The sequence below is a fragment of the Stenella coeruleoalba genome, assembly GCF_951394435.1.
Source record: "Stenella coeruleoalba genome assembly, chromosome: 19".
In the NCBI taxonomy this organism is placed as follows: Eukaryota; Metazoa; Chordata; class Mammalia; order Artiodactyla; family Delphinidae; genus Stenella; species Stenella coeruleoalba.
Window position 1 is genome coordinate 25527234 of NC_137165.1, and position 14613 is coordinate 25541846.

The 14613-nt window shown below is 37.7% G+C and overlaps 1 pseudogene across 1 annotated transcript; it reads left to right on the forward strand.

Annotated features, from left to right (window-relative positions):
- The first annotated feature begins 402 nt into the window (after window positions 1-402).
- Window positions 403-1576, forward strand: LOC307177024 (phosphatidylinositol transfer protein alpha isoform-like; annotated as a pseudogene). Its single transcript has one exon. The product of its transcript is annotated as a phosphatidylinositol transfer protein alpha isoform-like (transcript).
- The last annotated feature ends 13037 nt before the right edge of the window (window positions 1577-14613 follow it).

Below are 14613 nucleotides of genomic sequence, written 5' to 3' on the forward strand. Positions count from 1 at the left end.
CAGTATGGCTTTGGGGTTTCATCAATTTTTATTGATCTTATCAAAGAATTGTCTTTGGTTTCAAAAAGAAATCACTAGAAAAAACATTAATGGATTAATAATATATGTAATGCAATGCAAAAAAACCACCAAAAAACAAAAATAACAGACACAACTGCACCACATACAAAATAAAAGCACAGTTCTGTAAAAATTACCTGGGCTTATTTTTAAAAGAAATAAATGGCGGGAGGGGGTGAGGCTGGGGCAGCAGGATCCGGTGAGGTGACAGCAGAGAGAGCTGTGGGGACAGCAGACCATGATGAAACCACACAGGCAGCAGTCTGGACCACCAGGAGAGGGGCTGCCAAGAAGCCGTGGGAAGCTGGGCAGGCAGTGGGCAACCCTTGAGCTGGAAGCAACATGATGCTGTTCAAGGAGTATGGAGTCATCCTACCTGCGTCTGTAGAAGAGTGTCAAGTAGGGCAGCTGTATTCTGTGGTGGAGGCCAGGGAAAATGGGAATGGGTGGTGGTGAAAGTGTGGAGGTTCTGGTGAATGAGACCTATGAAAAGAACGGTGAGAAAGGCCAGTACATGCACAAGATCTACCACTTACAGGGCAAAGTGCCCACGTTTGTTGGAATGCTGGCCCCAGATGGAGCCCTGGATATATGAAAAAGCATGTAATGACTACTTTTATTACAGAATTGTTATTACAAATGAGTACCTGAAAGAATACTGTCTGATTAAAATGGAAACCTGGCATAAACCAGATCTTGGCACCCAGGAAAATGTGCATAAACTGGAGCCTGAGGCATGGAAACACGTGGAAGCCATATATACAGACATTGCAGATTAAAGTGAAGTACTTAGACAGAATTACAAGGCAGAGGAAGATCCAGAAAAATTTTTATCTATCAAAACAGGCCGAGGATCCTTGACCCCAATTGGAAATAAGAACTTGTAAATCAGAAAGACTGCCCATACTTGTGTGCATATAAACTGGATACTGTCAAGTTCAAGGGGTGGGGCCTACAGAACAAAGTGGAAAATTTTATACATAAGCAAGAGAGACATCTGTTTACAAACTTCCACAAGCAGCTATTCTGTTGGATCAATAACTGGGTTGATCTGACTATGGAGAACATTTGAAGGATGGAAGAAGAGACAAAGAGACAGCTGGATGAGATGAGACAGAAGGACCCAGTGAAAGGAATGATGGAAGATGAATAAAACCATCCCTCCCTTTTCTGCACTTTTTGCAAGACAGTGGTCATTAGGAAGGCCCAGCAGCTCCACCATCCCAAATGACATGGCATCCACAGACACAGCCTTTCTGTGTCCATTCTTCAGGCAACTTTCAATCCCTTACTGTAGCTAATTCCAGATGCCTTTTAATATTGTGAACAAACAGGCTGTCTGATTTTTTTTCTGAATTTTATTTTATTTATTTTTTTATACAGCAGGTCTTTATTAGTCATCAATTTTATACACATCAGTGTATACATGTCAATCCCAATCGCCCAATTCATCACACCACCACCCTCAACCCCCCACTGCTTTTCCCCCTTGGTGTCCATATGTTTGTTCTCTACATCTGTGTCTCAATTTCTGCCCTGCAAACAGGTTCATCTGTACCATTTTTCTAGGTTCCACATATATGCATTAATATATGATACTTGTTTTCCTCTTTCTGACTTACTTAACTCTGTATGACAGTCTCTAGATCCATCCACTTTTCTACAAATGACCCAATTTCATTCCTTTTTATGGCTTAGTAATATTCCATTGTATATATGTACCACATCTTCTTTATCCATTTGTCTGTCGCTGGGCACTTAAGTTGCTTCCATGACTTGGCTATGGTAAATAGTGCTGCGATGAACATTGTGGTGCATGTGTCTTTTTGAATTATGGTTTTCTCTGGATATATGCCCAGTAGTGGGATTGCTGGATCATATGGTAATTCTATATTTAGTTTTTTAAAGGAACTTCCATACTGTTCTCTATAGTGGCTGTAGCAGTTTACATTCCCACCAACAGTGCAAGAAGGTTCCCTTTTCTCCACACACTCTCCAGCATCTGTTGTTTGTATATTTTCTGATGATGACCATTCTAACTGGTGTGAGGTGATCCCTCATTGTAGTTTGATTTGCATTTCTCTAATAATTTGTGACGTTGAGCAGCTTTTCCTGTGCTTCTTGGCCATCTGTATGTCTTCTTTGGAGAAATGTCTATTTAGGTCTTCTACCCATTTTTGATTGGGTTGTTTGTATTTTTAATATTGAGCAGCATGAGCTGTTTATATATTTTGGAGGTTAATCCTTTGTCTGTTGATTCATTTGCAAATACTTTCTCCCATTCTGAGGGTTGTTTTTTCATCTTCTTTATGGCTTTCTTTGTTGTGCAAAAGCTTTTAAATTTCATTAGGTCCCATTTGTTTATTTTTGTTTTTATTACCATTACTCTAGGAGGTGGATCAAAAAAGATCTTGCTGTGATTTATGTCAAAGAGTGTTTTTCCTATGTTTTCCTCTAAGAGTTTTATAGTGTCCAGTCTTACATTTAGGTCTCAAATCCATTTTGAGTTTATTTTTGTGTATGGTGTTAGGGAGTGTTCTAATTTCACTCTTTTACATGTAGCTGTCCAGTTTCTTGATTATTGTAGCTTTGTAGTATAGTCTGAAGTCAGGGAGTCTGATTCCTCAAGCTCTGTTTTTTTTCCCCTTAAGACTGTTTTGGCTATTTGGGGTATTTTGTGTCTCCATACAAATTTTAAGACATTTTGTTCTAGTTCCATAAAAAATGCCATTGGTAATTTGATAGAGATTGCATTGAATCTGTACATTGCTTTGGGTAGTATCGTCATTTTCACCCTATTGATTCTTCCAATCCAAGGACATGGTATATCTCTCCATCTGTTGGTATCCTCTTTTTTTTTTTGCATTATGAGGGCCTCTCACTGTTGTGACCTCTCCCATTGCAGAGCACAGGCTCCGGATGCACAGGCTCAGCGGCCATGGCTCATGGGCCCAGCCACTCCATAGCATGTGGGATCTTCCTGGACCAGGGCACAAACTCGTGTCCCCTGCATCGGCAGGCAGACTCTCAAACACTGTGCCACCAGGGAAGCCCTGATATCCTCTTTAATTTCTTTCATCAGTGTCTTATAATTTTCTACCTATAGGTCTTTAGTCTCCCTAGGTAGGTTTATTCCTAGGTATTTTATTATTTTTGTTGCAATGGTAAATGGAATTGTTTCCTTAATTTCTCTTTCAGATTTTTCATAATTAGTTTATAGGAATGCAAGAGATTTCTGTGCATTAATTTTGTGTCCTGCAACTTTACCAAATTCATTGATTTACTCTAGTAGTTTCCTGGTGGCATCTTTGGCATTCTATATGTATAGTATCAGGTCATCTGCAAACAGTGACAGTTTTACTTCTTCTTTTCCAATTTGTATTTTTTATTTCTTTTTCTTCTCTGACTGCCATTGCTATGACATCCAAAACTATGTTGAATAATAGTGTTGAGAGTGGACATCCTTGTCTTCTTCCTGATCTTAGAGGAAATGCTTTCATTTTTTCACCATTGACAATTATGTTTGCTGTGGGTTTGTCATATATGGCCTTTATTATGTTGAGGTAGGTTCCCTCTATGCCCACTTTCTGGAGAGTTTTTATCATAAACAGTTGTTCAATTTTGTCATAAGCGTTTTCTGCATCTATTGAGATGATCATATGGTTTTCATTCTTCAATTTGTTAATATGGTTTATCACATTGAATGATTTATGTATATTGAAGAATCCTTGCATCACTTGGATAAATCCCAGTTGATCATGGTGTATGATCCTTTTAATGTGTTATTGGATTCTGTTGCCTACTATTTTGTTGAGGATTTTTGCATCTATACTCATCAGTGATATTGGTCTGTAATTTTCTTTTTTTGTAGTATCTTTGTCTGGTTTTGGTATCAGGGTGATGGTGGCCTCATAGAATGAGTTTGGGAGTGTGCCTCCCTCTGCTATATTTTGGAAGGGTTTGAGAAGGATGGGTGTTAGCTGTTCTCTAAATGTTTAATAGAATTCCCCTGTCCAGCCATCTTGTCCTGGACTTTTGTTTGTTAAAAGTTTTTAATCACAGTTTCAATTTAAGTGCTTGTGATTCGTCTGTCCATATTTTCTATTTCTTCCTGGTTTAGTCTTGGAAGGTTATACCTTTCTAAGAATTTGTCCATTTCTTCCCAGTTGTACATTTTATTGGCATAAAGTTCCTTGTCATAGTCTCTTAGGATGCTGTGTATTTCTGTGGTGTCTGTTGTAATTTCTCCTTTTTCATTTCTAATTTTATTGATTTCTGTCCTCTCCGTCTTTTTCTTGATGAGTCTGGCTAATGGTTTATCAATTTTGTTTATCTTTTCAAAGAACCAGCTTTTAGTTTTGTTGATCTTTGCTATTGTTTTCTTGGTTTCTGTTTCATTTATTTCTGCTCTGATCTTTATGCTTTGTTTCCTTCTGCTAACTTTGGGTTTTGCTTGTTCTTCTTTCTCTAGTTCCTTTAGGTGTAATGTTAGATTGTTTGAGATTTTTCTTGTTTCTTGAGGTAGGCTTGTATAACAATAAACTTCCCTCTTAGAACTGCTTTTGCTGCATCCCATAGGTTTTGGATCATCGTGTTTTCATTGTCATTTGTCTCTAGGTATTTTCTGATTTCCTCTTTGATTTCTTTGGTGATCTCTTGGTTATTTATTATCATATTGTTTTGCCTCCATGTGCTTGTGTTTTTTTTCATTTTTTTCCCTGTAATTCATGTCTAATCTCATAGCATTGTGGTGAGAAAAGATGCTTGATATGATTTCAATTTTCTTAAATTTACTGAGGCTTGGTTTGTGACCCAAGATGTGATCTATCCTAGAGAATGTTCTGTGTGCACTTGAGAAGAAAGTGTAATCTGCTGTTTTTTGGATGGAATGTCCTAAAAATATCAGTTAAATCTATCTAGTCTATTGCATCATTTAAAGCTTCTGTTTCCTTATTTATTTTCATTTTGGATTATGTGTCCATTGGTGTATGTGAGGTGTTAAATTTCCCCACTATTATTGTGTTACTGTCGATTTCCTCTTTTATAGCTGTTAGCAGTTGCCTTATGTAGTGAGGTGCTCCTATGTTGGGTGCATATATATTTATAATGGATATATCTTCTTCTTGGATTGATTCCTTGATCATTATGTACTGTCCTTCCTTGTCTCTTGTAACATTCTTTATTTTAAAGTCTATTTCATCTGATATGAGTATTGCTACTCCAGCTTTCTTTTGATCTCCATTTGCATGGAATATCTTTTTTGATCCCCTCACTTTCAGTCTGTATGTGTCCCCAGGTCTGAAGTGGGTCCCTTTTAGACAACATATAGATGGGTCTTGTTTTTGTATCCATTCAGCAAGCCTGTTTCTTTTGGTTGGAGCATTTAATCCATTCGTGTTTAAGGTAATTATTGATATGTTTGTTCCTCTGACCATTTTCTTAATTGTTTTGTGTTTGTTTTTGTAGATCCTTTTCTTCTCTTGTGTTTCCCACTTAGAGAACTTCCTTTAGCATTTGTTGTAGAGCTGCTTTGGTGGTGTTGAATTCTCTTAGCTTCTGCTTGTCTGTTAAGCTTTTGATTTCTCCATTGAATCTGAATGAGGTCCTTGCTGGGTAGAGTAATCTTGGTTGTAGGTTCTTCCCTTTCATCACTTTAAGTATATCATGCCACTCCCTTCTGGCTTGTAGAGTTGCTGCTGAGAAATCAGCTGTTAACCTTATGGGAGTTCCCTTGTATGTTATTTGTCATTTTTCCCTTTCTGCTTTTAATAATTTTTCTTTGTCTTTAATTTTTGCCATTTTGATTACTGTGTGTCTTGACGTGTTTCTCTTTGGGTTTATCCTGTATGTGACTCTCTGTTCTTCCTGGACTTGGATGGTTATTTTCTTTCCCATATTAGGGAAGTTTTCAACTATAATCTCTTCAAATATTTTCTCAGGTCCTTTCTCTCTCTCTTCTCCTTCTGGGACCCCTATAATGCAAATGTTGTTGCATTTAATGTTGTCCCAGAGGTCTCTTAGGTTGTCTTCATTTGTCTTCATTCTTTTTTCTTTATTCTGCTCTGAAGCAGTTACTTCCACCATCTTGTCTTCCAGGTCACTTATCCATTCTTCTGCCTCAGTTATTCTGCTATTTTTTCCTTCTAGTGTAGTTTTCATTTCAGTTATTGTATTGTTCATCTCTGTTTGTTTGTTCTTTAATTCTTCTAGGTCTTTGTTAAACATTTCTTACATCTTCTCAATCTTTGCCTCCATTCTTTTTCCGAGGTCCTGGAGCATCTTCCCCATTATTATGCTGAATTCTTTTTCTGGTAGGTTTCCTATCTCCACTTCATTTAGTTGTTTTTCTGGGGCTTTATCTTGTTCCCTCATCTGGTACATAGCTCTTTGCCTTTTCATCTTGTCTATCTTTCTGTGAATGTGGTTTTTGTTCCACAGGCTGCAGGATTGTAGTTCTTCTTTCTTCTGCTGTCTGCCCTGTGCTCGATGAGGCTATCTAAGAGGCTTGTGCAAGTTTCCTGATGGGACGGACTGGTGGTGGGTAGAGTTGACTGTTGCTCTGGTGGGCAGAGCTCAGTAAAACTTTAATCCGCTTGACTGCTGATGGGTGGGGCTGGGTTCCCTCCTCGTTGTTTGTTTGGCCTGAGGCAACCCAACACTGGAGCCTACCTGGGCTCTTTGGTGAGGCTAATGGCCGACTCTGAGAAGGCTCACACCAAGGCGTACTTCCTAGAACTTCTGCTGCCAGTGTCCTTGTCCCCATGGTGAGCCACAGCCATCACCCACCTCTGCAGGAGACCCTCCAACACTAGCAGGTAGGTGTGGTTCCATCTCCCCTGGGGTCACTGCTCCTTCCCCTGGGTCCCATTGCACACACTACTTTGTGTGTGCCCTCCAAGAGTAGAGTCTCTGTTTCCCCCAGTCCTGTTGAAGTCCTGCAATCAAGTCTCACTGATCTTCAAGTCTGATTCTCTCAGAATTCCTCCTCCCATTGCCAGACCACCAGGTTGAGACCCTGACGTTGGGCTCAGAACCTTCACTTCAGTGAGTGGACTTCTGTGGTATAGTTCTGCAGTCTGTGCATCACCCCCCCAGCAGTTATGGGATTTGATTTAACTGTGGTTGCACCCCTCCTACCATCTCATTGTGGCTTCTCCTTTGTCTTTGGATGTGGGGTATCTTCTTTGGTGAGTTTCAGTGTCTTCCTGTCGATGATTGTCCAGCAGCTAGTTGTGATTCTGGTAGGCTGTCTGATATTATGAAGCCAGTGTGTTCAGGAGCCTGCCCCTCTGAGATATGTGGCATGTACGTGGCTGTATTTACAGCTCCTCCCTCTTCAACCATTGTGTTCTCAGCTCATTTGTGTGCCGCCCCCCTTTATTTGCAAGTTACATTTTTATTCTTTCAAAATAAATGCCTTTAGTGATGTGGTGCTTTAAACGATTTATATTTGTTTGTTTTCAACCTTGGTGTAAACTGAGGTTTTTTGTTTTTTTTTTTTTCCTGGGCAGACCTCTGCAATTTTGAGTGCTCACATGGGGACAGTGGGTGAGTCAGAAATATAGATTTTCCCCACTCAGCTCCACAGAACTGCAATGTGGCTTTATAACTCTGACCTCTGGTCTCAGTAACCCATTGTTAGTGTTCACTAGGCACCATGGAAGTACTCAAGGCCCAGCCAGGCTCTTTTAAAAATTAAACAAATACAAATTTTGAAAAAAAAGAAATAATTGATTGACAAAGTCAAGGTTGTTAAATAGTATGTATTGTGTTTTGTTTTGTTTTGTCTTAAAGAAATTCTGCATTAAGTGAAGGCATGGGAGGAGAGTTGGGATAAAAATATTTGAAGATTTCAGCATAAGAAAATTTCAGCTACTTTTAATTTATCATTGTGTAGGTCATTCAGGTATAGTAATTCCAAAAGACATTCACAGAAAGCTTAACTATCTCTACTCTTTGAAGAAAATCATTAAATTAGTGTTACCTCCAATAATGATTAAGGAGATTCTATGAAATAGTTTATAGTTTCCTTGAAACAATAAAAATAACAAAAGAAAATATCACAGATTGTAAAAGTGTAAATTAAGATGACTTTTTTGAAATAAACACTTGGCAGTATGTGATTCAAACAAGTATTAATACTTTGGTCTGTCAATTCTCAATCTAGGAAACTTTCCTGAGGAAATAAACTGAAAAGAAGAAAAATCTTTATACCCCAAAATATGTTTATTGTATCAACACTGTTTTTTAATTGTAAAAATTCAAAGACAGTTCTTTGCCCCAAGATATGGCAGTAGTTAAATTAATTGGCTCATCAAGTCATTTGAGTATATTATAATCACTGAAATGTTTACAAATACCATGTAATGACTTTGAAAATGCTTATGAAATAATGTTAAGTAAGTTAAGAAGTATTATACACAGTCAATTATAATTCTTAATAAGCAAATGCAGATAAGAAGGATTCAGCAAGTCAACATATTAATGGTATTCATCTTTGAAGGAGAATCAAATGGTAGAAAACAAACAGTAGTTATGAAATGGAGACTGGAATCCAAATTAGTCAGCATGTCTTATCTGTGACTCATTGTGTTATACTTGACTTTCTTAAGTAATAATATATCATTTCCTCAATTTCCTCAGCTTTGAAAAAGGAAGGATGATATCAGTATTATATCATAAGAGTAATTGTTTTATTAAATTGTTTTGTTAAGTGAGTTAATATATATGCAACATTTAGAGCAGTGCTTGAAGCAAAAGAAACACTCTTCAGATACTAGCTATAACTTGGATGATGGATGATACATATTTCTGTTTTGTATTTTCTATATTTTTAATCAGTAATTTAAATTTTAAATAATTTAAAGTACATGTTTAATCAGTAATATTTTGCATATATAATGGAATCACACAAAATAAATAAGCAGAGATTTATTCATCAAAATTTCCTGCATTTTATTTTCACTTTTCAAATCAGTGTGTGTAAGGAAAAAGCTAGAGAAATTCACTTTCTAAATTTAGATCCAATGGCAAGAGGATTTAGAAATTTTATACTCAACTTGACAGAATTGCTGAATGCTTCCTTCTCCATTTGTATGGTATGCTTACTTTTTCCACCAGCAACTGCTACACTACCAGGCAAAACAGAATCAAATTTTATAGATTCACTTATGTCAATTATTTTCCTGGTTTATAAACATCAAAACAATATTGAAAAAAGCTAGGGAGTCAAATTCAAATTGCTTGGGTTTAGTACATTTTCATCATGATTTGTAAAATAATAACTCTAAGAGCAACTTTACTTAAGGAGTGAAATGCACTATAATCCAAAAATCTCTCATGCCTGCAAATCCTAAAACAATATGCATATTTTAAATTAATAGGCCAGAAAATTATAAAATCTAGAGGTAGTCATACATGGACAGCTTATGTGTGATAGATAAAAGAAATTCTTTCAAAAGCCTGAGAATATGGTGCCCATTTAACTGTAAAGAATATTTACTGATTAATCAGTCCCCTCCACGTCTATTGTTGTCATTACTTAATACTTTTTCTTGACAACCATCATCCATGTTCATGTGAAAGTCCTCAACTTTTTTTTGAAATTAATTAATTAATTAATTTATTTTTGGCTGCGTTGCTGTCAGCGGGCTTTCCCCAGTCACGGTGAGCAGGGGCTACTTTTCATTGCAGTGCAGGGCTTCTCATTGCAGTGGCTTCTCTTGTTGTGGAGCACAGGCACTAGGTGAGAGGGCTTAAGCAGTTGTGTTGCATGGGCTCAGCTGCTGTGGCTCGTGGACTCCAGAGCATAGGCCCAGCAGTTGTAGTGCACGGGCTCAGTTGCTCCGGGACATGTGGAATCCATGTGGGACCAATGTTTGAACCCTCATCCCCTGCATTGGCAGGCAGATTCTCAACCACTGCACCACCAGGGAAACCCATGAAAGTCCTCAGCTTTTAAGGAGGATATTCCTAAGAACCATTTTAATTGAAAATGGGAAAAAAGCAACTCAAACTGACAAACAAAAAAGGAATCTATCAGCTGAGGTGGCTTAAAATTACAGAATTAGTTTTGGTTTCAGCCACACCTGAATCCAGGGTCTCAAACAACTCATCAATTACCAGAAAATTTCTCTTTTGTAAATTTTTGCTATGCATTTCTAATTTTTTTTCTATGTCCATAGGCAGACTACCTTCACATAGTCACAAGATAGCTCTTAGCAGCTTTATGTTGACATTCTATTTGCTTCAACTCCTGTGAACAAAAACTTATTTTTCCAAATATTTACAACACCATCTTATTGGATGTGATTGGTCTTTGGGTCACAAGCCTATTGCTAAATAATTATTGTGGACAAGATCATAGGAAATATACTGAATGGATAGGTCTAGGGCACTACCCAAACCTGGAGTTGGAAGATGTCCAATCTATGCAAATTATAAGGACAGAGAGTAGAAAAGGATACTTCCCCATGGAAATTAGGGTGTGGTTACTAAGCAGTAATGAATGAAGAGGCACATTAAAATATTAAAAGTGCTCTATAGTAAGATACTAAATTATATGTGCACAGTACATGTGTGTGAATATCTATCTATCTATTTATCTATCTATCATCTATTTTCTAGATAGAGAAGTAGATAAATGATATAGATATGTGTTTGTGCATATACGGGTTAGACTGAACTTGTTAATTAGGATACAGCTTTATTTTTTTTCCTATTAGTGCCTTCAGACAGGCACTGTTGAATCTTTTACTTGTCTCTCAACATTTTGGGAAGATCTCATAATTTCTAGCCCCTTTCAAATGTAAGAATAGTCTCATTTTTAGATTTTAAAATCCAGTCTAAATTACACTAAATCACAACTTCCATTTTTCATGCAATTCAGTGATCTTTACCTCCCCTCAACTCAAGCCTGAGGCTTGGATGTCTGCAGTGAGAAAGCAAGATGAGATTTGTTCTTCACTCTTCCTCCACTTGTTTCCACCTCCTGTTTGAAGTTGCATTAGAACTGGAGAGACAAGGAGAGGCAATTGAAGAGACAGGATTAAAGATATATTTAGTTGGCAGAAACTACTTGGCTGCCATGCCTTCTGTTAATCTCATTGTTGACTATTCCATAGGGTCCTGAAAAATTCTTTAGAGACCTTATCCCTATTCATACTGTATCCTTCCCAAATAGGAGGGGCACTTCCACCTGATCCCTTTTATCCTTTACATAACCAACACCCCCATTCTTGCACACTGGGGAATCATCTCTAGCTTTTCTCTGCTGGAGTTACCTTTCTCTGTAAAGCAACCCTCTTATAGGACTCCTCTTTAAGAGATCTCACACAGTTACTTCCTCAGTATCTCCTTCGTTCTGTGGAAAATATTGTACATTCCTGCTCTGCAAAAATATTTTGCTGTTTGTTCCCACTGTCTTCCTCCCTCCTTGTCTTACCATGTATCTACTCCATCCAGCCCCCAGATTCAGCCTTCTCAAGGTAAGAACCAGCTACCTCAGGTACCTCTGTGTCCCAGAATTTCTCCAAATCTGGCAGATATATGTTACTTTGTCCCAGGATCTCACTCACTAAGCTATGCTTCACTCCCTTAGTCTCACAAGAGCTTACAATTGTCCAGTTTTGGAATAAGAGGAAGGTGTGTTTCTTGCAACCATTCCCATCACTATGAATGTTTCTTTGGAAAACCATTCACTTGGCTAAGGGTGGTAGTGGGAAATACCTCTACCCCCAAGAGTAGGGGAGAAAAAGTGACACAGATTTTCACCTCCTATACATTCTTCTGATTGAATGAGTTCCTCTCCAAAAATCTCATTTTATTCTTTCTCATTTTATTCTTTTGGGTAAATGATGTGACTGGTGATTAAAAGACTGCTGTTATTAAATTTTAGTAAATCTTGCCTAAATGTGTCCAGTACATTTATTTAGAAGTGAGGAGAAGAGGTATTTATTTTTAACTGTTTTCAGCTTGGGGGTTTCAGAAGAAATTTTAAACAACAAGAAAGTACTATTTCACATCACAATACTTATATGATACCTTTCACATTTGTTAACGAAAGAAAAATGCAAAAGATTTCCTATCACAACAGTGCTTTGAGGGCAAGCACTGTTAGCCCTCTCTATAGATGAGAATATGAGTCACAAAGAGGATTACTGATTTGTTCAAGCTCTTTCACTGGAAACAAGGCCAAAGCCTTGGTTTTCCCCATTTGTAACTGGTGTTTTCCTCCACTAAAACACTTTCAATATCTTTTATGTATGAACTTGATTGTAGGATATGTGTAATTCAAATTCTATCATTGTGTTTGTTTCTATCAACTTGTTTTTTGGTGTCTGGTGTCTGATGTGTGTGTGTGTGTGTGTGTTCATGCAGTTAATTTGCTTTGTGTTACTTTTTATCCTACTGTTTGGAAAAATGTGAATAAAATCATAGTACACTTAGTGTATGTTTAGTGGGGATGCTGTAGAAAATCACTTACTTATTTTGTAACTAAAATTTAAATATAATCTTGAGTGGTTCATTTTGACCATGCTGTGCAGCATGGAGGATCTTAGTTCCCTGACCAGGGATTGAACCTGTGCTGCCTTGAATGGAAGCACGGAGTCTTAACCACTGGACTTCCAGGGAAATTCCAGTTCTTTTATTTTTAACCAGACTTGGTTCATAATGGTGGGAAGTGAAGAACTCCATGACAAAAAGACACATGCCTTGTCTGTCTCCAGACTGGTTGGAACCAAGGCAAAAAACTTTTGCCGGTATTAAATGGATTGTGTTTTTCCTTTTAAAGAAAGAGCAGCTGGGAACTACCTTGCCCAACGTAATACAGAGCAGATCCCCATCTCAACCCTTCCCCTCAGAAATCTGTACATAGTGCCCCTAAGTCAGAAGAGGCCAGGCTGACCAGGCAAGCCATCACTCTGGCAGGCTGCAGTGTCAGAGTGCCAAGGACTGACAAGACATCCCAGGGGAAGTCCTCCATTTGAAAGGGTGGTGGAAACACTGCTGTCACAGCAAGGATCTGTCAGTCACAGGCACAGCCACAAACCACAGCTTGCATTCCCATAAACTTGGAATTTCAGATATTGCTATATATGCATGCCACCTATATCCCTCTTCACTTTACCTGTTAATGGATCAATTGTCAAACAGAAGTGAGGGATTCTAAATTTACTCTTTTTCTCCTTTGGTCTGAAGCATCCATTATACACAAGCTAAGAAATCCAGTACGTACTGCTTTCTACCACTGGCTTTATACTGGGGCTTGTACTACAATTTTTGTTATTGTGCTTATCTGACTGGTTTTTTCTCAGCAATTTTTGGAACTGTCTTATGTATGGATCACTGTTTTCTCTGCTGAAGGGTGATATGGCTCTGTGGGAAACACTGGAAAATGTTGGACGTTAGTGTCCTCTGAGCCATGGACACACCTATACACACACACACACCCACACATATAAGTATATTGATAATAATTAGAATAAGAGGGAGCTCAATGTTAAGAAGAAAAAAAGCAGAGAATGAGTGGTTGCATATGTATGGTGTACACTGGGGACAAAGGAAGGAAATGAAGGAAATATGTGGCTAGGTCTTACAAATGGTTTCTGTCAGTGATGGAGGGAAAAACTAGGTTGAGTGAGTGTGCGAGGAAACAGAAGGAAATGATTGCTAAGAGAATCGAGAATCTAAGTAAAGCAAGCTGCCAGAGTAACCTGGTGCCTCAGGGAAAGAGTTTATCATGGGTACCCCTAAGACTGTGTGGCAAAGTCGCAGGGTGGGAGTTTGAGAAATCCCACTAAAGGATTTAACCCTGAACACCATAGTAATGATCCAGTAAAACATCTTTAAGTCTTTATAAATTAACATATAAAATTCCAAGATTGTCAATATATTTGTGACTCTGATGGAAACTTGGTGGTGGAATTCAATAACATCTACGATGGTGGTCTCAAAGCCTTTTGAAGACATACTGCTACCCTTAATTTTTTTTGAGCAGGCATCTCTAATCTACACATGCATGTATTTATAAGTTATGTATATGTACTTTTGAACTATTAGGAGTATTATAAAATATACAGATCATACATGCTAAATGATGAAGTAAATATATATTAATTTATTTCAATTTTTTCTTAAAAAATTTTGTGTCATCCTTCTCACTCCATTTTGAAAATCACTGGATAGTATTTTCCTTGATTTCCACTGAAATCATTTTCAAACTCATTATCTCTGATGTCCCCTGGGGGAGGTAAGACCATTAATATCGTTTCCCTTTTGTATATGCAATAACAGTGATGTAGGCAGTTTTAAAATAGTTTATCCCTGTTTCTCTATGTAAATATATTTAGCTAGTCCATTCAAGCTAGCATAAGGGATTTATAAAATCTTATAATGGATCTCAGCATGCCAAATCTGGAATTTCTACAGGACATCTCACATTTGCTTATTCATTAGTACCTCCTTTATTTCACTTTCCAAGAATCCCTCACTCTACAATTAGCTCTGTAGATTGAAGACACATGCAAATTGCCCTTGCTATTTAAGCTGACT